Source organism: Amblyraja radiata, chromosome 23, assembly GCF_010909765.2.
Source record: "Amblyraja radiata isolate CabotCenter1 chromosome 23, sAmbRad1.1.pri, whole genome shotgun sequence".
Lineage (NCBI taxonomy): Eukaryota > Metazoa > Chordata > Chondrichthyes > Rajiformes > Rajidae > Amblyraja > Amblyraja radiata.
This window is the reverse complement of record NC_045978.1, coordinates 7945011-7971107: the sequence shown is the minus strand read 5'-3', so window position 1 is coordinate 7971107 and position 26097 is coordinate 7945011. Positions and strand designations below refer to the sequence as shown.

Sequence of the window (26097 nt, the reverse complement as noted above, 5' to 3'; positions counted from 1 at the left end):
TGGCTTGAAGGGCCGAATTACCTACTCCTGCACCTATTGTCCATTGTCTATCATAAACGTGCATGTCTTTGGGATGTGGGAGGAAACCCAGGCGATCACGGGGAGAAGGTGAAAGTTCCATACGGACAGCACCCACGGTCAGGATTGAACTCAGGTCTCTGGCACTGTGAGGCTGTGTTTGAAACAGGGCCTGTTTCCACACTGTAAGACTATGACTCTGTGACTTACATTTGACACGTCCCATCACCTGGCTGTGTGCCAGGAACCTTTTGAAGGCTAGCCTGCAGTTACTCAGTATGAAGATGCTCCCACTTGTACATCATGAAGGAAAGATATGAGGGCTGTATGAGGGTTGAAATCTCAGTAGCCTACACTGACCATGAAGAGTAGCCATTGGAATGAGGTGTCAGTGGCTGGGTATTAGTCAGCAACAAGCCATGGTCAGCAGAGCAGGAAAAACCCATTGAGCTTATAGTAGCTGTCAGAGTGATCCAACTGAGGTACTGCAGTTCTAATGAAAGGTGCAGAGACCTCTTATCGCAGTTGCAGTCAGAATAATAGAGTGCAGTACCTGTGCGTAGGAAGAAACTGCAGATGCTTGTTTAAAAAGCTGGAGTAACTCAGCTGGTCAGGCAGCATCTGTGGAGAAAAGGAATAGGCGACGTTTTGGGTCGAGACCCATCTTCATAATAGGTGACGTTTCGGGTTGAGACCCTTCTTCAGACTTGAAGGCTCCTTTTCTCCAGAGATGCTGCCTGACCCGCTAAGTTACTCCAGCCTTTTGTGTCTATCTTCAGAGTACAGGACCCGCTGGTTTCTCAGAATGTTGGGGCTATTTTTATCGTGGAAATGGCCCGTGAAAGGGAAGTTAATTCTGCCAGACAATGATTTCTTCCATTTCTCTAAAGATTTCTTTTCATGTGATAAAAAGATGATTGCGTGATCTTTGGGTTGCTGGAGAAAATGCCACAGTACTCTTGTAATTAACTGCAGGCGCTGGAAAAAATAGATGTCACCAGGAATATATGTTGTCCTGAAAGGCACAAGAGACTGAAGATGTTGGAACCTTGAGCAACAAACAAAATGCTGGACGAACTCAATGGGTTAGGCAGCATCTGTGGAGGGAAATGGACAGGTGATATTTCAGTTTGTTTAAGAAGGAATTGCAGATGCTGGAAAATCGAAGGTAGACAAAAATGCTGGAGTAACTCAGCAGGTGAGGCAGCATCTGAAGAAGTGTTTTGACCCGAAACGTTGTCTATTTCCTTCGCTCCATAGATGCTGCCTCACTCGCTGAGTTTCTCCAGCGTTTTTGTCTACCAGGTGATATTTCAGTATGTAGAAAGGAACTGAAGCTGCTGGTATATACTGAAGTTAGACACAAAATGCTGTTGATTTCGGGAGCTCCAGGCCGCAGGAGCTTCGACAGCTCCGATCGCGGGATGTTCGATCACCCCGACGCGAGAGCTTCGATCGCCGGCTGCGGGGGCTTTGATCGCCCCGACTGTGGATACTTTGACTGCCCCGACCCCAGGAGAATAAAGAGCGAAGAAGATTAGACTTTATTGCCTTCCATCACAGTGAGGAATGCGGGGAATCCTCTGTGATGGATATTTATGTTAAATTGTATGTAGTTGTGTGTCTTGTTACTTTTTCTAGTATGACTGCATGGTAAATCAAGTTTCACTGCATTGGTACACGTGACAATAAACTGACCTTTGAACCTTTGAAATCTTTTTTCTCAAAATGGTTCCAGTTCTCATGAGAGGTCTTTGACCTCTAACACAAATTCCATTTCTTTCTCCATTGATGTTCCCTGGTCCGGTAAGTGTTTACAACGTTTTATTTTAAACCCATCAGTGCCTATGGTCATACAGCTCGGAAGATTGTCATTTTATTGCATCGTATCTGGTCTTCTCATATCGAATAAATGCATTGCCCTATATTTCCAAACAAGTTCCATAGCAGATTTAATGGGACAACAATTGAATATCTCAGGTACACAAAATTGCTGGGGAAACTCAGCGGGTGCAGCAGCATCTATGGAGCGAAGGAAATAGGCGACGCTTCGGGCCGAAACCCTTCCTCAAATATCTCTGTTTGCAATGTACTGCTGAGATACAAAGGAAGTGTGTGTGTGTGCCAGAAGCTAGAAAACTTGGAAACATCTGGAACTTTCTGTTTAATCTAGAGTAGGGGTGGGGAACCTTGTTCTGCATGGGGCCGGGACGCATGTCTGTGAGCGGATGGCGGGCCACATCTATCACGTGTACACATGGATCTAGCCCTCATCCCACCCTGGGTGGCAGGCAACAAATCACGTGTTCACATAGACCTCTTCGAGGACCCCACCTAGATACGAGCGCTCACGGAGATGGTCTACTTAAGGACTATTGTCTTGGCTCTGTCCTGAAGGTGGTGGCTCAAATACTCACACTCACTCATCCCCGGCCTATTGACAACCACTATCCCGACAGTGAAGCCCAGACACAGAAGGTGCGCAGCCGTGCCGGCGGCTTTGCGCAGGATGCGGTACAGCCAGAGCGCGGCACTCGGCCCCGCTCAGTGCTGCTCGGCGGCTCTGCCAATGTGGCCGCCAGCACAGGCCGCCTTGCGTCCTTGCGTCACCGCGCCTGGGCGCCACGGCCTTGGGCCCGGGAGGTACCGGAGACGACGGAAGTCTGCGAGCCGGATAATTACTGGGAAAACAATACACCTGCGGACCGGATGATTTCGGGGTTACGGGCCGCATTCGGCCCGGGGGCCGACCCCTTCTCTAGAGGCACAGCGTGGAAACAGGTCCCTTTGGCCCACCAAGTCCATGCCAACCATTGATCACCCATTCACACAGAAAGTGATCACACTTTCTGATCCATGCCTCACATACTAGAGACCATTTTACAGCCTATCAACCTGCAGGTCTTTGGGATGTGTGAGGAATCCAGAGCACTCAGAGGAAACCCATGCGGTCACAGGGAGAACCTCTATAGGTCAAAGGAGCATGTTTAGAACATTTGACCAATCGAGTCTGCTGATCTACATTTCCCTCACCCCATTCTCTTGCCTTCATTCCGTAACCTTTGACGCCCTTACTAATCAAGAACTTGTCAATCTCCGCTTAAAAATGCCCAATTACATGGTGTCCACATTACTGGTCTGTGGCAATGAATTTCATAGATGCATCATCCTCTGGCTAACAAAATTCCTCCTCATCTCCTTCCTAAAGGAACGTCCTTTTATTCTGAGACTATGACCTCTGGTCCTAGACTCCCCCACCAGTGGAAACATCTTCTCCACATCCACTCAATCCAGGCCTTTCACTATTCAACAAGTTTCAATGAGGTCGCCCCCTCAACCTTCTAAACTCGAGTGAGTACAGGCCCAGTACCGGCAAACGCTCATCATACTATACAATACTGAATCTGCCAACATTCTAGTTTTGTAATTGCCGTTTAACATTCTTAGCTTGCCAGCTAAGCAGCAAAGTTACGGAGAACTTGGGCAGAGTTACTCCTGAGTTTACTTGCCTCTCACAGCCCTGGAACAATGATTCAAGTTGACAAAGCTGTCAAGGGCAAGAAAATAGATGATTAAATTATACAACTGAGGACATCAAGGATCAGTAAAATATTCCATCCTTCTCTCAGTGATGCTGCACAATATCTATGAATTTTAATTTTCCCTTGTTCGCTATTTTATTTTAAATATATTTTAAAGCGAATGGATTAACAAAATTATACACAGAAGGCTGGCAGGCAAATGGCCTAATGCATATGCACACCACAATTTCAGCCCATTAGTGAGGATGAAATGGTTGTTCGTGCTAATGTACTGCATGTCAGTGGAAGCTCAGGAAGAAAGAAATATGAGAAACAAGACAGGAATTCCAGAAGGTGCATAATGTTCTATCCAAAAGAGTACTCTTATTTTTCTTATTATAGATTCATAGCTTCACAAAGCACAGAAACAGGCCCTTCGGCCCAACTCGTCCATAATGACCAAGATGCCCCATCTACACTAGTCCCATTTGCACCTGTTTGATCCATATCCCTCCCAATCTTTCCTAATCATGTACCTACCCAAACATCATTTACATGCTGTTATGCCCCTGTCCCACTTAGGAAACCTGAACGGAAACCTTTGGAGACTTTGCGCACCACCCAAGGTTTCCGTGCGGTTCCCGGAGGTTGCAGGTAGTGGAAGCAGGTAGGGAGACTGACAAAAACCTCCGGGAACCTCCGGGTGGGGCGCAAAGTCTCCAGAGGTTTCCGTTCAGGTTTCCTAAGTGGGACAGGGGCATTTTACTGTAACTGCCTCCACCACTCCCTCCGGCAGCTTATTCCATATATGTAGCACGCTGCAAGTGAAAAAGATGTCCCTTCACATTAAATATTTCCGTGTCCAACTCAAACCTATGACCTCTAGTTCTTGACTCCACAATCGTGGTAAAAGATAGTGTGCACTTACCCTAACCCCGCCCCACATCATTTTAAACATCTCTATAAGATCACCCCACAGTTTCCTGTACTCCAAGGAATAAAGTCCTAGCCTGCCCTCCTTCTCCCTATAACTCAGTGGGTCAGGCAGCATCCCTGGAAAACATGGATAAGTGACATTTCGTGTCGGGGCCCCTCTCCAGGAGTCTGAAGAAGGGTCCTGACCCAAAACGTCACCTAATCATACTCTCCAGAGATGCTGCCTGACCCGTTGTGTTACCCCAGCACTATGTGTCTTCATTTGTAAACCAACACCTGCAGTTCCTTGTTTCTACTATGCTGTATTGTTCTATGTTCTGTGAAGCAATAGAAGTCAAGAGAGTTTATTGTCATGTGTCCCTGACAGGCCAATGAAATTCTTGCTTTGATTCAGCACAACAGAACATAGTAGGCATTGACTACAAAACAGATCAGTGTGTCCATATACCATTATATAAGAAGATCAGGTTCACCAGGTTAATTCCCGGGATGGCGGGACTGACATGTGATGAAAGAATGAGTCAACTGGTCTTGTATGCATTGGAATTTACAAGGATAAGAGGGGAACATAGAAACCTATAAAATTCTTAAGGGATTGGACAGGAACGATGCAGAAAAAATGTTCCTGATGTTGGGGGAGTCGAGAACCAGGGGTCACACAGTTTAATCATAAGGGGTAGGCCTTTTAGGACTGAGATGAGAAAAAAAATTTACCCAGAGAGTTGTGAATCTGTGGAATTCTCTGCCACAGAAGGCAGTGGAGGCCAATTCGCTGGATTTTTTCAAGAGAGAGCTAGATAGAGCTCTAAGGGCTAAAGGAATCAAGGGATATGGGGAGCAAGCAGCAACGGGCTACTGATTGTGGATGATCAGCCATGATCATATTCTTGGTTCTTGGTTTCTTGGTCCTCCAAAATATTCCAAATGGAATTTAAACTGGAGGTGGGGAAGGGAGGGCTTAAGCCAGAAAGGGTTATTGGGAAGAAAGAGCTACTTTAAATTTAGTTGCATCTGGTTGGGTAACTATAGTTGGGTGGAGATTATTCCATGCTTTAATTGTGCGTGGGAAGAACGAATTGCTGTACACATCTGTCTTTGTAGCTGGGATCACAAATTGGATCGAATGCCCTCGTCTGCTCCTAATTGATTTGGCGGTGGAGGCTAGAAGGGCCGAACGGCCTTCTCCAGCAACTATTTTCTCTGTTTCTATGAGGTTTTTTTTAAATCACCCATAATTATGAATGATCTGAAAGATATCACAATTTGATGAAGAAACCAGGACCATGCTCTACAACATTGTTGGGCCTCCCGTAGTTGGCAACCTTACTGTGAAAAATATAAACGAGGATCTATTTGTTCCTCTTGGACACTACACGTCAATGCACTGCCATTATTTGACATTTCCCAGAGCAAAGAGATTTGCAATTTGACAACCAGCACGGGGACTGCCTAATGGTCTCCACTACCTGACAACGAGCTCATCAGGAATCTCAAACAAGTTGATCACAGCCTATTTTAAATCTGTCTCCTGTGTTATTAAAATGGGATCAGCAGTCAACTGCAGAAGGGAGCATTGTTGTAATTCATGTCAGTAACCACTCCAAGTCTTCAATTCAATTGCTACTGACAGTAATAACCCAAGTAAGAAAAAATGTTGATGGGTGAAACATAGCCTCGTGTACCAATATTATACTTGCGTAGATTAGATCTGTGATGTCTTTGTCAGGTCAGTTCATCAGTGAAATGGAATGACGTGGTTGTTTACCGGATAAAAGTAAACCATTTACACATCTCTATGCCGTGTCCCTGCTTGACATCTCTTACAGCTTTGTAGTGTCTATATTCTTTAGAGACGGGCATTCACAGTAAAAGGATAAATCTTCAATGAGGGCATTGTTAATATTGGTGCCAGAGATGTATTGCAACGTTGTGAGCCCGTGAATTCCATGGACTGCAGGAGGGATCGTCCCAGCTGTTATCAGGCAACTGAATCATCCTACCACAACCAGAGAGCAGTGCTGAACTACTCTCTACCTCGTTGGTGACCCTCAGACTGGGGTAGTTTACACCCCAGCGGTATGGACATTGACTTCTCCAATTTCAGGTAGTCCTTGCTTTCTCCCTCCTTCCCCTCCCCTTCCCAGCTCTCCCACAGCCCACTGTCTCCGCCTCTTCCTTTCTTCTTCCCACCCCCACATCAGTCTGAAGAAGGGTCTCGACCCGAAACATTACCTATTCCTTCGCTCCATAGATGCTGCATCACCCGCTGAGTTTCTACAGCATTTTTGTCTACCAGACTATCCTTGTTCGGACTTTGCTGGCTTTACCTTGCACTAAATGTTATTCCCGTTTCATGTATCTATACACTGTAAATGGCTCCATTGTAATTATGTATATTGCCCTTCTGTTGACTGGACAAGCACACAACAAAAGCTCTTCACTGTACCTCAGTATGTATGACAATAAACTATATTTTATTCTTGGCTCTGCGGAGACCCAGGAGTCCTTGATGAATGAAGAGGGACCGGGGGGGGGGGGGGGGGTGTCGGGTGGGGGCAGAATGGCAAAGGGGGGGGGGGGCGGGGGCATTGCTGGTAGAATCACAAAGCAAAGATTGGATGAAGTGAGTGGGAGGGGCAGAGAGTAGAAGAATTGGAATAGGCACAAGGAATTGCAGATGCTGGAATCTTGAGTCTAGTGACTCAGTGGTTCAGGCAGCACCTGTGGTGAACATGGATAGGTGATGTTTCAGGGTGGGACCCTTCTTCCAACTGATCTTAGGAATATGAGACTAAGTTGGCAAATGGTGTGAAGAGACGTAAAGAACAGCAGATGCTGGAATCTTAAGTGGAATGCAAAGTGCTGGTGTAACTCAGCAAGTCAGGCAACATCTCTGGAGAGAATGGACCGGTGGGGTTTGGGTTGGGACCCTTCTTCAGACTGATTGTAGTAGGAGGGGTGAGGGCAGGACAACGCGTGCCATGGTGCACAGAATAGGAAGCAAATAGTCTCTTGCTCATGTAAGCATGATCATATCCAGAATTTTACTTCACAAACAAAATGAAACATTTGAGCTTACACGCAATTTGTTCAATGTCCTCGTGATTCACGGTTTAAAAGTGCAGAACTATGTTCATGGGTTCTCGGAGCAGAATTGGGCCATTCGGCCCATCAAGTCCACTCTGCCATTTAATCATAACACCGTTACTAATCAATTTGTCACTACAGCTATCGTGGTGGCTCTCCATTCACACAACAATTCTGCAGCTACTTTCCCCACCATGATATCCACCTTAAGAGGCTGTCCCACTTGGGCGACCTAATTGGCGAGTTTAGAAGAGTTTGAAAAAATAACATGTTGAAGACCTCCTTCAACTATGTTGAAGACCTCCTTCAATCTCCTTCGACTATGTTGAAGACTAGCTGAGACTAGCTGAGACTAGCTACGACTAACTTCGTGAAAATTGGACACCGAATAGTGGAGAGTGAAAGCGACCTCCCTTCGATCTTCTTCGACCTCCCTTCGACTACCCTCGATTACCTACGACTAACATGCCGACCTACTATGACCTACTACGACCAAACCTACGAGTAAAAAAAGTATAGATTTTTTCCATGGCAACATTTTTTTTTACTCACGGGCATTTTTTCACATATTGAAAAAAAAGCAGCGACCTAGCTGAGGCCTCGAGTAAGCGGAGACCATTCTTGAGCATGAAGGAGAGTTACGAAGACCTCCTACAGCCTCGTGTCGACCATGCTCCAAGTATGAGTCGAGGGCAAACTCGCCAGAACTCGCGGATTAGGTCGCCCAAGTGGGGCAGGCCCTTTAAGTTCATTAAACCAATTAGGCAGTTCACTCTCTGTAGACAATGATAGGAGTGTTTTATAGCCCCTTTTTTTTTTTCATAAGTTTGATCTAGATTTGAAAATCCCATCTGACAACAGACCAGGAGCAAGGGCACTTGTCTCGCAAGTATATTGTTACAAGTTTAAGCCCAGGGCTGACACTTCATAACATCCTTGTGCCGTGATTTTAAGGAACCCTGTCATATCATGTCTCGACTGCTGAAAGTAAAGGATCTTTCCACATTGCTGTACAGCACGCATTTGCTGTCAGTTAAAGATGAAGCATAATATCAGCTACATCTGCAGAGATGATAATGAATTATTGAGCGTCGCTGTGCTGAAGGAGGATGCAGGATACGTGTGGAGGGAATCTGCAGAAATATAGAATTTTTTAGAAAAATGCCTCTGTGTGAGATTGGACGACTTACACCAAATGTACGGGATCGTTTTGATGTGTGTAAGACTCCAAGGAAGAAACAAAAAATAAACTGGTATTGTGTAGGAGATGCTATGACTTCCAGAGACGTGATAAATTGATTTCCTTTTATGTTTCTGTGATGGACTCTTGTCACTCCACAAACCATTTGTCATTCATTTGGTTCATTTGCCTGATAACAGCTGGGGAAAAAACTGTCCCTGAATTTGGATGTGTGCGTTTTCTGTACCTTTTGCCTGATGGGAGAGGGGAGTAGAGGGAGTGGTCGGGGTGTGACTCGTCCTTGATTATACTGATGCGCTTGCTGAGGCAGCGTGAAGTGTAAATGGAGTCAATGGAAGGGAGGTTGCTTTGCTGGTTGGTGGAGGTGCCGCAAGCAGGCAGCCCTGCCAGCAGCGTGTTAGCTTTTTCTACTTTTTCTTTAGTTTGTCTCAATGTGTGTTTTTAATGTTTCTTTGTGTGTCTTGTGTGGGGGGTGGTGGGGGGGGGGCAAGGGGGGGGCAAGGGGGAAACCGCTTCGGTCGCCTCCTCCACGGAGAGGCGACTTTTTCCATGTTGCCTCCCCCGTGGCCTAACACCGAGGATCGGTGCGGCCTTTCCCGGAGACGAGCCCGGGGCTTCAACAGCGGGCGCAGCGAGGACTCTTCCGTCACGGAGCGGGCGAGCCCTCGCTGAGGGGTCGACGGAGGGGAGTTCTCCGTTCGCTGGCCCGAGGTAGCCTGTAGCCGCGGCCTGCGGAGCTCCAGCTGGCGCAGCGTCTGCAGCCTGGGGTCCCTCGTTGGGTACCCGGGATGAGAAGAGCTTCGACCGCTGTTCTGCGGCCTAGTTCTAACCGAGGGCGTGGCGGGGACTTCCATCCGGAGAGCGATCCCTCGTCGGGGATCCCTGGAGAGGAGCTCCGACTGCCGGCCCTGCGATCAGCGGTGCTTCTGGCTGCGGCGCGGCGCGGCGCGGTGGGGACTATGGATCTTCGACCGCCGGCTTGCAGCCTACACCATCTTGAAGCCGCGGTCTCCAGTGGGGAAGCACCGATTCAGGACTCACCTGTACTTACCTTGTCTGCACATCTGGACGCCCACAGCGGCGACTGCGGGGGGTTGTGGTTCCGACCACGGGGGAAAATGGAGGAAGACTGATTTTGTGCCTTCCACCACAGTGATGAATGCTGTGGTGGATATTTGTGTTACATTTTTATAGTGTATTGTGTGTTCTTTTTTTATTGTCTGCTGCTGGCAAATTCATTTCACTTGCACTTTACATTTTCTTGCATTTAGTATGAACAGTCACTAATAGGGAAGATAGACACAAAATGCTGGAATAACTCGGTGGGACTGGCAGCATCTCTGGAGAGAGGGAATGGGTGACGTTTCGTGTTGAGACCCTTCTTCAGACCCTTCACAGATGAGCACCAGGCCATAATCTCACAGATCATTTCTAATTTTATCACTGGCACAGTCGCTACCAGGGGTTAATAATAATAATAATTAATAAATACTTTATTGATCCCCTCAGGGAAATTCAGAAACTACACTTGTGATCACCGTGGTGTTTTTGCAATAGTTTTTCCCTACTCAATTTTATTTTGAACAGCCTTGGCTTTTTACTTGAAGTGTAGTTTTGCTGCTGTCAGCCTGATGATGAAATTACGAAAAACAATAAATCTTAATTTCTGGTCTTCATTGTGAGAAGATATTTCTCAGTTGCAATTTTCTCTGAAGTCTTTTTTTTTGTTGCCTAATGCAATCGACCTGCAGAAATGATGTAAGTATGACGTGTAAATCCATTTGTTTAATATCAAAGAGGAAATCTGTGTTATTATGTCAGCATCAATTCACTCTATTCCATGTAGTCAGGAACAGGCCCTTCAGCCCACATTGTCTGTGTCAATCATGATGCCAATACCATCTTGTCTGCCTGCACATACTGTATCCATATCCTCCCATTACAACCTTATCAATGTGCCAAAGGTCTCTGACATGCTACTCTTGTGTCTGCCTCCTCCACCACCCCTGGCAGTACATTTAAGGGCCTGTCCCACTTGCTGATTTTTTTTCGGCGACTGCCGGCATCTCTGACTGACGTATCAGGTCACCGAAGAATTAGCTGCGTGATGCGGCGTGACGTGGCGTGATGCGGCGTGACGTGGCGTGGTCACGTATTGACGCACGGTCTTATTTCATGTGTCGCAACATTTTTTTTGTCGCCGCTGGATTTTGAAATGTTCTAAATCTCTCTCTCTCTCTCTATCTCTATCTCTCTCTCTCTCTCTCTCTCTCTCTCTCGCTCTCTCTCTCTCCATAGATGCTGATCATTTCCAGCATTCTGTTTTTAATCCAACGTGGGAACGCTATTAGAATTCATCTTTGCTCCGTGTCCAAGGAAGCAGAAGTGGGAAGAGTTTTGCTGCGAGCTTCTGTTTAATTGACGCAGCAGGGATTTAAACAGATGTATTTGTGGATGGTATATGTCGGAGAGTGCAGGTGCTGGTGAGGATGAGAGATATTCCTATCAGCAACGGGTAGCAGGCAAGAGGAATGTAACTCCACTATCACTGAGACCCTTCAGGCAATTCAATTTGCTTTCTGGAATATAAAGAAAAGAATGTAAACAGAAAAAGAATTGGTTTCTACCTATATCATAGATAGAGTCATAGCGTCAATAGACAATAGACAATAGGTGCAGGAGTAGACCATTCAGCTCTAAGAGCCAGCACCGCCATTCAATGTGATCATGGCTGATTATCCACAATCAGTTCCCCGTTCCTGCCTTCTCCCCATAGCCTACTGCACCTATTGTCTATTGTCCATTGCCTATCCCATGACTCCACTATCTTTAAGAGCTCTATCTAACTCTCTCTTGAAAGCATCCATTCGTCGTCACACAGCACGGAAACAGGCCATTCCGCCCAACTTGCCCACACCAACCGACATATCCCATCTGGACTATTCCCACCCGCCTGCGTTTGGCCCATATCCCTCTAAACCTGTCTCAATACTCTAATTGCGTCCTCACCAACATTTTATATAACTGCTACATGACTTTCCAAGTTCTATATTTGATACTCAGACTGATGAAGGCCAATGTGCCAAAAGCCTTTTTGACCATCCTACCTACCTGTGACGCCACCTTCAAAGAACAAAGAACTCCTAGATCTACAACACTCTCCAATATTATGGGTGCAGCACTAAGAACATGTGCTGCGGAGATATCTGCACCACTGGTTGGGCAGTCCCAGATTAGCCACAGCTCTGACATGTGTCCATAACAATGAAGGCAAATCTAATTAACTACTGATTCTAGTTGTGTCTATCTGTATTAATATCTTGCTTGTTGCACAGTCTTTATCCTCTTCACCGTCTTGTAAAATGTATGTATAATTTATGTTTCGTGTGTTGTCTGAGTCGATGTTACTGTGATGGGTCCCAACCTGAAACGTCGCCAATCAATGTCCTCCAGAGATGCAGCCTGACCCACTGACTTACTCCAGCACTTTGTGTTTTTTTTTGTAAATCAGCATCTGCAGCTCCTAGTATCTACATTTCCTGTGACACTGCAGCAAGAAAGATGTTTGGCGCAACGGTAGAGTTGCGGCCTTACAGCACTAGAGAGCCGGGTTCGATCCTGACTGCGGCTGCTGCCTGTACGGCAAGTTTGCACGTTCTCCCCGTGACCTGCGTGGGTTTTTTCCTGGGCGTACCTGCATGTGTTTCAGAAGCCTGCATTGTTGCTCCATTCATGCATGGCGACCAGTAATGAAAACAAAAGCAGCATTCACTGCAAAGTAGCGATAAGTGGAGGACTGGGAATGCATATCATTGAAAGTCATTCAGACATTTGATAACAGTTCGGCCAAACAGCCATTTCAACTTTCCTCCGGGTAGTACAGAGCTGAGTGATTATCTTGCCATTTAGATCGTGCAGCTGCAGCAAAGACTGCCATGAAACATAATTATTTATGGTCAATAGTTTTACAAGAGCAGAAACCAAGAGTCGGTTTAAGTTTCAAACATTGAAACATTCAAGACGAGTTGGGTTTGTTAATTTCAAAAGATATATGGGAGGAAAGCATACCTGTATTGTAATGTTTAAAGAAGGAACTGCAGATGCTGGAAAATCGAAGGAAGCCAAAAATGCTGGAGAAACTCAGCAGGTGAGTTTCGGCCCGAAACGTCGCCTATTTCATTTCCTCCACAGATGCTGCCTCGCCCGCTGAGTTTCTCCAGCATTTTTGTCTACCTACAAGCGCCTTGAGTATTCTAGAAAGGCGCTATATAAATCCCATCCATTATTATTATTATTACCTTCTGTATTGTAATGATCATTTAATGTTTGAAAAACATTTTTTTTGGAATTTATTTTATTAAAAGCAATTTTGTGCCAAACTTGATGCCAAGTAAAAGAGATCTTATTCAATTTAGGCTTTGAATAGTAGAGCCTATGCAGTATTTTAAATTGTATCAGGGAGTGCCTGACATTGAGAGAGCAGTTATGTATGCATAATAGAAACATTACAATACAGGCAATATTTCTCCTCTGTGGCATGGCGCAGAATTACTGTAACACGTAGTGTTGGATCAAATTAAACAGAACAATTTATTTACTGAGAATGACTATATTTTTGCTATTTCGAAACTACCCATTAAAATATCAGATTCAACGGCACAGTGCTAGAAATACATCATAGTGAGATCCCATTCCCCATCAGGCTCATTTTGGAAGTGTATGCTTTGAACTCAAATTTCATTTGAAATTCAAAATCTTGACATCTTCGGAGGTCTGTTTCAGCTCTTGTTGCCTCCAAGTATACTGGATCCAACCCACGAAGGAACCCAGCATATGGTTACATCCATCAAACACACTGTAGACTTGAACAAATCGTACAAATAGAATGTATTGTGAAGGCCTGCGGGATATGATTTATAACCCACTTATCCCACCGGCCACTGCATTTGACTCCACGATTTATAGCCTGTGACTGTTGTCTGGAGAAAAGTGCTGACTCGCCACAGGCATGACTACCGTGTGCCAGTTTTAGTCCCGTCCATTAATCTTGGCAAACAATGCACAACTCCGAACAAAGGTAAACATAGGTCATGGGTGCATTCACTTAAAAAATGTCCAGCATCATTCAGTGTAACATCTCCTGGTCTTTAACTCTGCCTGAAGAGGATTCTGATATGAATTTTACAGGCACAGATCAGACAATATAGAAACATAGAACAGTACAGGAACAGGCCCTTCGGCCCATAATGTTTGTGCCGAACTTGATGCCAAGTTAAATTGATCTCATCTGCTTGTTCATGATCCATACCCCTCTGTGCAAGAGAGAACTGCAGATGCTGGTTTTAATCGAAGGTAGACACAAAATGCTGGAGTAACTCAGCGGGTGAGGCAGCATCTCTGGGGAGAAGGAATGGGCGACGTTTCGGGTCGAGACCCTTCTTCAGACTTCTTCCAGGTCCCTCTATTCCCTGCCCTTCCAAAAGCCTCGTAAACGCCACTATCGCATCTCCCTCCACCACCACCACCCGCTGGCAGTGCGCTCTATGTCCCCAACCACCCTCTGTGTAAAGTACTTGACCTGCACATCTCCATTAAACTTTCCCCCTCTCACCTTATAGCTACGCCCGCTAGTGTTGGACATTTCCACCCCGGCAGAAAGGTTCTGAACCCTTGGTCAACAAAGATATCTTTGCCCACACCGTTTGTTGTAAGCAGCCCTTTAATTTAATCATTGGGATTGTTGAGCAGATTGAGTCCTTCAGCTAGATGTGTTGGATTGTTTCCCTCCTGCCTATACGCAGCACAGACCCTTTATGCTTTACGCGGGGATTTTGTGCTTGAAAAGTGGCCATAAATTAAACATATTCGCGGCTATGCGGCCAGCAGTAAATTTGAGCATGTTATTCTGATAATACTTCCAACAACCGTTCTTCAGTAGCAACACTTCCCTGTGGCTGGAAGAGTGTCGATATGTGCTTTGTCTTACCATTTCACCCCCCAAAAGGCAAATTACAGATGAAAATTGCTTCATGCTGAATTTTGCCATTAAAGCAGTGTCGTGAGTTAACCCAATGTTGTTTGTGAAAATGTACACTGTGTAAAATCTTCAATTGTAAGGTGCAAAAAACAAGACAGAGCCCAGAGTCCCTGGTACAACAAAGTCAGTACATGGTTTGGAGTTTAGTTGTAGTTCATTGGGTTCGATAGCCTGATGGTTGTTGGGAAGAAGCTGTTCCTGAACTGGGTCTTCATGATGGCAGGAGTGAAATGAAAGCATGGCCAGGGTGGTGTGGGTCCTTGATGATGCTGGCTGCCTTTTTGAGGCAGTGCCTCCTATGGATCCCCTTGATGTTGGGGAGGCCAGTACCCTTGATAGACTGGGCAGTGTTCACCACTTTATGGAATCTCCTTTTTCTCCAGGGTGTTTGAGTTGCATTAGTAAATGATATGCCTGTGGCTTTGCGTGGCAGGAAAGACAGGTGAAGTCTTCTCACAGTGGCGCAAGGTAGAGTTACTGCCTCACAGCACCAGAGACATGGGTTTGATCCTGGCTACGGGTGCTGCCTGCTCTGTACATACTGCCTGTGACCACGTGGGTTTCCTGCAGGTGCTCCGGTTTCCACCCACACTCCAAAGACGTACAGGTTTGCAAGCTGTAATATTGCCCATAGTGTGCGTAGGTTAGTGTATGGGGATCGCTGGTTGGCACGGACCTGGTGGGCCGAAGGGCCTGTTTCTGCGCCATCTCACCAAGCCTCACCTGATAAATATGAATCTCAATGACTCAATTTCTATTCACTGATCAGAATGTACAAGTATCTGGTCTCCTAATTAGCTACTTGTTGATACATCTACATTTTATTATCTCCATTTGCATATGCATGTTTGTCAAAATCTTAATTATAATTCTATGATTAGTCCAGAATCGTTTCATTTATCATTGAAACAGCGGTTCACCATGCGGTTACCTTCTGCTGCAGTTCACTTGCTTGCGATTATATTGCAAAGTGATTGTGTCTGCTTGCATTAGTCATTTCAAATTTTGAATTGTGGGAATCATAGTGAAAAATGCCCTTCTCTGGATAAATGCACCACGTGACAATAATTCCACACAGATTTTTAATTAAATTTACAAAAGAAGAGAAAATGACTTTTACAGGTTTTACGATTCATTGAGATATTCCGCAAATAATTAAATACTTGTCTCTCTCCTTTCTCTATCTCCCGCATGACATCTTGCTTCTTTGTAAAAAGAAATGTTTGAATAAATGGATTTCTTGCAATAATTGTTAAAATATAGAAAGCACTCACTGTATTTTCTGCTTTAATCTTTGTTCCTGTCTCTGAGCAGATGTAATAATGCAATAACCAAGTGTCTCCCACAGTCTTGCTGAAAGGCAGTAATATTTGTATGCGTTGAATACTGATGGCTTTTGATGACTTGTGATTTGTTCTGATTTTCTACCCAGCATGGCGCGGTGGCGCAGCGGTAGAGTTGCTGCCTTATCAGCGCCAGAGACCCGGGCTCGATGCAAACGACCGGTGCTTGTACGTTCTCCCCGTGAACTGCGTGGATTTTCTCCGGGATTCTCCAGTTTCCTCCCACATTCCAAAGACGTGCATGTTTGTAGGTGAGCTGGCTTGGGTTTAAATCTAAATTGTCCCTCCAGTTTGTAGAATTGTATTATGTAGTGTAGTGCCACTTAGGCGAATTTTCAGCCGACTGGACGCCGACTCTCAGAGACAGACAGAGAGACAGACAGAGAGAGACAGACAGACAGAGAGACAGACAGACAGAGAGACAGAGAGACAGAGAGACAGAGAGACAGAGAGACAGAGAGACAGAGAGACAGAGAGACAGAGAGACACACACACACACAAACACACATACACACACACACACACACACACACACACACACACACACACACACAGACACACAGACACACAGACACACACACACACACACACACACACACACACACACACACACACACACACACACACACACACACACACACACCGCTTCCTTCACCAGCCCATTATTCAGGCGGGGGACAGGGCAAGCGGTGGGAGCGCTGTCTGTGTGAAATTCACATGGTGCAAAGCCAATGTGATACAGACTCACACCGCTATGAATAGGAAGGTTGGTGCTGAAATTAAAACAGCGAAAGCACAGTGTACTGTAAGTCCTTTAAAAGGGGGGGGGGGTGAGGAGAGGGGGAAGAATGGGGGAGAAGGAGGGAGAAGGAGTGGAAACAACTTTTAAGAAGCCAGAGATACACGGCTGTGAAGCTCGGCGGACATTTAACATTACCGGTCGGTTATCCTTGGTTCTGAAAACTACTGCTTACGTTTTTTTCCCCCAATGAGCCAATGAAATTCACCAGTCAGCACCGGCTACAACTTACGAGTACCTACGTGAACCTTCGACCTCCTGGCGACCCACTAGGACCACCTACGGCACGAGATTTCTCGCTACTCTCCATGGCGGCTTCATTCTGGTCGCCGCTGATTTTTCAACATGTTGATAAATTCACGGTGACCATAATGAGGCCGCAACTAGTTCTCAGAATGCGGCAACCCCTCACGACCAAGGCGACTCCCCGGCAACCACCCGCGAACATGTGGCGACCTTGTGGCGACAGCATAGTCTCCTGCAGTCGCCTAAAAAGTTGCGTAAGTGGGACAGGCCCCTTAGTGTGTGGGGATCGCTGGTTGCCGTGGACTCGATTAGATTAGATTCCTTTATTGTCATTCAGACCTTTCGGTCTGAACGAAATTATGTTGCCTGCAGTCATACACAGAACCAATAAAAACAAAACATACAATAAACACAAATTAAACATCCACCACAGTGAGTTCACCAAGCACATCCTCACTGTGATGGAGGCAAAGTCTTAGTCTCCGTCTCTTCCCTCCTTGTTCTCCCTCTGCGCTGAGGCGATCGATCCAGGCTGGAGATGCCGCCCTCCAGTCCAGCGGACCTCCGTGGTGATGTCGCCGCTGCCGAAAGCCGGAACGCCGTCTCCGCTCCGAGACGGCCTGCCACAGCATCAGCTCCGGGCAGCCGCCCTAGCTCCAGGTCGCCGCCCCAGCTCCGGGTCCCGCAGTCTCCGCTCCGAGCCCCGCTGCCCCAGCTCCAGGTCCCGCAGTCTCAGCTCCGAGCCCCGCTGCCCCAGCTCCAGGTCCCGCAGTCTCCGCTCCGGGCCTCCGCCCCAGCTCCGGGCAGCCGCCCCAGCTCCAGGCCGCTGCCCCAGCTCCGGGTCCCGCAGTCTCAGCTCTGAGCCCCGCTGCATCAGCTCCAGGCCGCCGCCGAAAGCCAGAACGCCGCACCAGCAAGTCGGGCCACCGCTGCCTCAGCCCCGAAGACGGCCAGCCTCTCGTTGGTAAGTCCTGGCTGGCTCTGCCTCCGGAGCCTCGGGGTCAGTCACAGGCTGGAGGCGGCCAGCTCCGCCATTAGGCCTCAGCGCAGACGGAGGCAGAGAAGGGGGCTACGACACGAAAAGGTCGCATTCCCCCGAAGGAAGAGACAGAGAACATGTTTCACCCCCCCCCCCCCTCTAACACAACCCAACAAACTAAAACTTAACCAAAACAAGACAAAAAAAACAACAGAAAAAAGTAAAGACAGACGGACTGCAGGCGAGCCGCAGCTGTTAACAGCGCCGCCACTTCCGGATCGATGAGCCAAAGAACACATTTCCACGCTGTAACCCTGAACTATTAAAGTTAAACACGGAGAAAAATATTTGTTCAGAATTCCCTTCCAAATTATTTGTTAATAACTTTAATCCTTGCTTACTGATGCCTTTGCCAAAATAAATAATTTTCCCATGACCATTCGGCTAATCAGCTCAGCATTTTTGACGATCTCATTTGGGTCATTTTTTACCTTCTCCGTTGTACGGTTATATTTGTTACCTTCCGATGTAGCAGTTCAAAGGCAATTACATTTATCCTGAAGTGCACTGCCCTGAAGTGTCCGGAAAACTGCAGCCCAGGCAATAATCAGTGATTTATACAGTTTGCCCATCATCTCCTTGCTCCCATATTTTCTTTTTATAAACTCATAATCCGTGTACTTTAATAACCACTTCATCAACTTACCCTGTCACCTCTAAAGATTTGTGTATATGCACACCAAGGTTTCTTTGCTCTGCTATAAATTTTCAAAACCTTGGCATTTACACTGTCAGTTCATAATTAGTCAATCCAAATGCTTAAAAACTTAAAACATTTATTTTCCTGTTCCACTGCCAAATTAGCACCAATCATTCATCCAGCTTCACGAGTCAGTTTATAAATTATCTTTGACTTACAATCAGTTTTCTCTGCTGGACACATGCTGTCATAAAAATGAGGTCATTTTATATATGAAATCATTGCTCACCTCCTTTCCAGTGATGCTTGCACATCACCCCACCAGGTCCAATCGAAGCAATAACTCTCTCACTGATTGATGCACTTCAGATTTTGTCAACGGATGAGGCAACAATAACCAGCTCCTTGCTTTGATGGCAAGTGATTTAATTAGGTTAATGTCACCAAGATGTTTCAGTTTGAATCTCTTGCCCACAGACCTATTAAACGTAAAAGCCACAACGTGCTGGACTAACTCACCAGAAGGGTCCCGACCCGAAATGTCACCCGTCCATGTTCTCCAGGGATGCTGCCTGACCCACGGAGTTGCCCCGGCATACAATAAATACCAAACCATCTGAGAGGAATGATTAGAATATTTTGGTCAACTATACTAAACTGTTTTCATGGTGTCTTCAAGTCATGTAGTGTGGAAACAGGCCCTTCGGCCCAACTCGCCCATGTTGACCAACATGCCCCATCTACACCAGTCTCACCTGCCTGCTTTTGACCCATGTCCCTCTATACCAACCCTATCCATATACCTGTCTAAATGTTTCTTGAATGATCCAGATTCAGGGACAGTTTCTTCCCTGCTGTTATCAGGCAACTGAACAATTCTAACAACAACTAGAGAGCAGTCCTGAGCTACTTAGACCCCTGAACTATTTTTAATTGAACTTTACAGAACTTTATCTTGCACCAAACATTATTCACATTATTCCCTTTAGAAACATAGAAACATAGAAATTAGGTGTAGGAGTAGGCCATTCGGCCCTTCGAGCCTGCACCGCCATTCAATATGATCATGGCTGATCATCCAACTCAGTATCCTGTACCTGCCTTCTCTCCATACCCCCTGATCCCTTTAGCCACAAGGGCCACATCTAACTCCCTCTTAAATATAGCCAATGAACTGGCCTCAACTACCTTCTGTGGCAGAGAGTTCCAGAGATTCACCACTCTCTGTGTGAAAAATGTTTTTCTCATCTCGGTCCTAAAATATTTCCCTCTTATCCTTAAACTGTGATCCCTTGTTCTGGAGCCCTTGTTACCTGTACACTGTGGATGGCTTGATTGTAATCACGTGTTGGAAGGAAGTGCAGATGCTGGTTTACATCAAAGATAAACACAAAAGGCTGGAGTAACTCAGTGGGTCAGACCGCATCTGTGGAGAAAAGGGACAGGTGATGTTATGGGATGAGACCCTTCTTCAGACTGAGAAACAGTGGAGAGGGAAACAGATTGTCAGATGGTAATCATGTGTTGTCTTTTCACCCACTGGTTAGCGCACAACAAGAGCTTGTCACTGAACCACGGTATACGTGACAATAAACTAAACTAAACCAGACTCTTTGACTACAGTATTTGGCCCTAAACTCTTATCTACCTCGTCTCTGCCTTGACCCCTCCCTCTCCCCCTTCCCATTCCACCATCTAGTTCAAACCCTCCCGAGTCTAGCAATAATTAGCAAATCGTCTGTGTCCCCAAGGCAGCAGATCAGATTGGTCTTGATGGATGAGTTAGAGTCATTTAGTTAACAGATCCTGTAGTTGCTGAAGTGGCCACTGGAGGCATGGCGGAGCAGTCAGTGGAGCAAGGAACTGCAGGGGAATGATGGCCAGAAAAAGTGCTTGCTTTCCAGCTCCACGAAGCATGGCAGGAATGCTGGCTGTGCATTTGAAAGGGACTGAGAAAGGGAAAGAATTGCATCTCATTGCATTGTGAGATATTGGATGACCTGCCGAGGTCTTTAAACATTGTGAATGAAGATAGCTTCAGTTTATTGTCACATGTACCGAGGTACAGTGAAAAGCTTTTGTTGCATGCTAACCAGTCAGCGGAAAGACAATACATGATTACAATCGGGTCATTTGCAGTGTATAGATACATGATAAGGGAATAACGTTTAATGCAAGGTATAGCCAGTAAAGTCCGATCAAAGATCGTCCAAGGGTCACCAATGACTGCTCTCTAGTTGTGGTGGGATGATTCAGTTGCCTGATTACAGCTGGGGCTTTGGTTTAGTTTAGTTTAGTTTAGAGATAGTTTAGCGATACAGTGTGAAAGCAGGCCCTTCAGCCCACCGAGTCCTCGTCGACCAGCGATCCCGTACACAAGCACTATCCAACACATGAGGGACAATTTACAATTTTTACCGAAGCCAATTAACCCACAAACCTGTTCATCAATGGAGTGTAGAAGGAAACTGGAGCACTCGGGGAAAACCTATGTAGTCGCGGGGAGAACGCAAAACTCCGTAGAGGCAGCGCCCGTAGTCAGGATCGAACCCGGGTCTCTGGCACTGTAAGGCAGCAACTCTACCACTGCGCCACCCTTTGGTCCTTAACATCTAGGAAGCATCATGAATCTGATATAAACGCTGAACGCCTTCAAGGTTCTGTCAGGCAAGATTAAAGGATGATGACAAGAGATAACAGAACTATTTGTGCAAGGGACTTTGCGTAGTTTCTCTCAGCGGAGGGCAAGCTAGTGCTCATCAGAATTCGTGCCCTCCTGACAGATCCTTGGCATCTCTGACTGAAATTATCTTCTGCGGAGATGTATTTCCTCTTTCCTCGGGATGAGAAAAGTTGCTCTTCGTCCCCTCCCGCCAGCGCAGTCTTCTCTAAGTTGCCATATTGTGCAATGTAAAAAACTCGATAACATAATGTGGCATATGATGTCAGTGCAAGACTATCCTTTGTGTCAAGAGTATTATGATGTTTCTTGTGATATGATGGTGTGATATGAAAGACGGTATGATCCTTCCACCACTTATAAGAGATTTCTATGAGCTCATAATGCGTAATCTTATGGGCCTGTCCCACTTACGCGATTCAACATGTTGAAAATCCAGCGGCGACTAGAACAAGGTTCGACTCTTTGGACAACTAATCAGGACCATACAAGCTTCATCCCGCAACATGTCGCCAGGGTGTCACCTCTATGGTCGTGAGTCGTCTCCTCAGTCGCCCGAAGAGTCGTAGCATCTTTCTGGTCGCTGCTGGGTTTTCTACATGGGTTCCAGTTTCCTCCCACACTCCAAAGACGGACAGGTTTGTAGGTTAATTGGCTTCAGTAAAATTGTAAATTGTCTCTAGTGCGTAGGATAGTATTAGGGTGCTACGATGGCTATTCGGCACGGACTCAGTGGGCTGAAGAGCCAGCTTCTGCGTTGCATCTCCAATCTAAACTAAACTACAAAGTTAACTCTGATTTTCTTTATGTCCAACCTGCCGAGTTTTTCCTGTGTTAGTTAATCTCGGGCATTCTTTGCAGCCCTATTTCAGTGGCAAGCAATAAACAAAAAATGCTTAATTATGTTGAATGGCTAGATTATGTTTTGGTCTCAAAAATGTCTTTAGTTATTCTTGCAAGTGGCAATTTAAGTACAGCCTTATGAAAAATGTATGTTTGCAGTCATGACAATATTTTCTAGGCAATGTTCTTTGTACATTAAGCCCTAACATTTACATATTCCGGGTAACTTGCTTTTTTTCCTAGATCTGTTTTGACAATATAATGAGGGGCAGTAATTGTGTTGTTACAAGATCAGAGCCAAATCATGCTGAATAATGTTTAACTGCCTGAATGCCAAAATTATACAATAATTTAGTTCATTAATTTGCATCTTTATGCGGTAATATAACAAGGGGAAACTCAATGTTAACGTGTCATTTGCTTCCATGGTTGCAAAACAGAAATCTGCTTTTACCCTTCAGTATTCTTTGTGTTATTCAGGCTCGTCGGACAATGTTGGTAAAATTAAATTTAATATTGACCAAAAGTGAATGGTGAATGAGTTTCCTTCCATTCTGGTGCTGAATCAAAATAATGTATTTATATTGTATGAATGTTTATATTGAGTTCATTATTTTCACATGTACCGAGGTACAATGAAAAGCTTTTGTTGCGTGCTACGAAAGAAAAAAAAAACTATACACGATTACAATCAAGCTGTAAAAATAAAGGTTACAACATTTAGTGCAAGATACAGTCCAATTACAGATAGCCCGAGACATCACCTATTCCTTTTCTCCAGAGACGCTGCCTGACCCGCTGAGTTACTCCAGCACTTTGTGTCTATCTACAATAGAGGGTTTTTTTATGATTGGCAAATGGTTGGTCAAAGGCCAGAGATGAAAAGGCAGAAGGTGTGAGATAAGGATAGAGGAAAAGCCAATTGTGAAGCCAGAGGAAGGAATACCTCTTGGTGTTATTAAACCTATTTTAATATTTTAATAGTTCATTTGAAATTAACCAGTTATTACTTGGGTTAAGGTAATATATAGAAAGTGCAATATAAATGAATAACTTTTTTTAACTGACAAAGTTTCTGCTATTCCCCATGCTAAGGAGAGTTATCAGGTAATAATAAAACCGTAAACGGCTTCATATTTCCCACAGCCAACAATGGACCATTGTGGGCTCCACATTCCCTTGATTATCATTGTTTACTACATATCTTCTATTTATTTGTCCTAAGTACCGTCTATGTCTCTTGTTCCCCTTTCCGCTGACTCTCAGTCTGAAGAAGGGTCTCGACCTTATAGGTTTAAGGTGAGGGGGGAGGGAAGATTTAATGGGAACCCGAGGGGGATAACCTTTTCACGCAAAAGTTGGTAGGTGTATGGAAAGAGCTGCCGGAGAAGGTAGTTGAGGCAGGTACTATCGCAACACTTAAGAAACATTTGGACAGGTGTGTGGGTAGGACAGGTTTAGAGGGATATGGGCCAAATGCAGGCAGGTGGGACTAGTGTAGATGGGGAATGTTGGGCGATCTGGGCAAGTTGGGCCGAAGGGCATGTTTCCACGCTTTAATGCCCCTGTCCCACTTAGGAAACCTGAACGGAAACCTCTGGAGACTTTGCGCCCCACCCAAGGTTTCCGTGCGGTTCCCGGAGGTTGCAGGTGGTTGCCGGAGGTTGCAGGTAGTGGAAGCAGGTAGAGAGACTGACAAAAACCTCCGGGAACCGCATGGAAACCTTGGGTGGGGCGCAAAGTCTCCAGAGGTTTCCGTTCAGGTTTCCTAAGTGGGACAGGGGCATAAGACTCTATGACCCGAAACATCACCTATTCCTTTTCTCCAGAGATGCTGCCTGACCCGCTAAGTGACTCCAGCTTTTCGTGTCTATCGTCATAATGACTCACTGGTTCAACTGAAATGTGGTGGATGTTGAATACATCATATCTCCAGGGAGGGATCAACAGAGCTTTGACTATTGTAATTTAAAAGGCTTACTAATGCGGTTTTCTTTAACAGGGTACAAACAACTTGGGAAATAGTCATAACTTAAAAATTAACCTGGCAAGTCTGCAACCGTGAACTTCAATTACTGAATCAATTAAGCTGAGAGATGTTCGTGGGATAATTATTTGTGAACTTCCCGACATTATAGGTCAATTCACAAGATTCTTCACAAATGTCTATTGATCTAGAAAAAAAGCTTTCTTGTCTGCAGATAATACAGATAAGAACGACAATCTGTCTGCCAGGCTACAAACTGAAGGGGGAATGATTTTCAACTGAATGTCACATCATTCACATACTGTAGAGAAAGATAAATCTACAGTTGATAGTGCCGTCCACCCTTACCCACTTTATCATTTAAATAGTTTCTCTTTTCAATTAATGATGGTGAGTACCCACTTCCACACAGAAATTCAGTCACCAAACTGACTCCCAAAGAAAGGTAAACATGCCGTATGCAAAATGTGAATTATGATAACATTTTGGAACTCAAGGCCAATCGATCTCATACATTGCTTATGAGTAGCAAGAAACTGCAGATGCTGGTTTGAACTGAAAATTGACGCAAAAAACTGGAGTAACTCAGCGGGACAGGCAGCATCTCTGGAGAGAAGGAATGGGTGGCCTTTCAGGTCGAGACCTTTCTTTAGACTGAGAGGGATAACTGAGGTCTAATAGGTCTGATAACTGAGGTCTTGGAAGGGTCTCGGCCCGAAACGTCACCCATTCCTTCTCTCCAGAGATGCTGCCTGTCCCACTGAGTTACTCCAGCTTTTTTGTGTCTATCATACTTTGCTTATGTTGCTTAATGTTGGATGTTACCAAGCTTATAGAGTCATAGAGTCATAGAGACATACAGTGTGGAAACAGGCCCTTCAGCCCAACTTGCCCATGCCGACCAACTACACCAATCCCACCTGCCCACACTTGGCCCATAACCCTCTAATGCCTCCTATCCATGTACCTGTCCCAACGTCTCTTCAATGTTATGAAGGCGCACATGGATATGCAGAGAATGCAGGGATATAGATCACATGGAGGCAGAGGAGGCTGGTTTAACTTGGCATCATGTTTGTCGCAGACATTGTGGGCCGAAGAATCTGTTCCTGTTCTGTACTGTTCTATGTTCCATGGTCCATTTGCTGTTATGAGATCTGATTCTGAGTAGTCTTGGCAAATTGAGAATGAGTGAGTAAATATTTGTGAGTAAGTGCTGCTTGATGGAACAGTCGTCAATATCCCCCCCCCCCCCCATTGCTATTCTGGTGATTGAGAGTGGACTGATTGGACAGTAATTGGATTTTCCTGATTTTTATGAGCAATTTCCCACATAGTTGGCTAGATGCCTGTACAGGAGCAGCTTGGCTAGAGGCACATACTTGAACACAGGTCTTCAATACAACAAAAATGGACACAAAATGCTGGAGTAACTCAGGAGAGAAGGAACGGGTGACGTCTCGGGCCGAGACCCTTGTTCTTCCGTCGCCTCCGTCTCCGTGCCTCCTTCTAAGGGAAGGAGTCCTCACCATCCAGTGATGACCCCCTTCTCCTGTCTCCATCGGTTCCCCTCCTCTAAAAAAAGTAACCCCTTCTTCAATACAACGCCAGGAGCGAATGCAATGTTTGCAGATAGATTATTTTTGGGAATTCTTGATATTTCTCATTGCTCTATGTAGGGGAAATATATTTGCTCCAGTACGACTTGTGAGATTTACTT

At 45.5% G+C, this 26097-nt stretch overlaps 1 long non-coding RNA gene across 1 annotated transcript; it reads right to left on the bottom strand.

Annotated features, from left to right (window-relative positions):
- Window positions 1-23589: 23589 nt before the first annotated feature.
- On the bottom strand, window positions 23590-24234 carry LOC116986085. The gene is made up of 2 exons (XR_004415402.1): window positions 24191-24234; window positions 23590-23675 (listed from the first exon to the last, which is right to left on the bottom strand). It is a non-coding gene; the product is annotated as an uncharacterized LOC116986085 (long non-coding RNA).
- Window positions 24235-26097: the final 1863 nt, after the last annotated feature.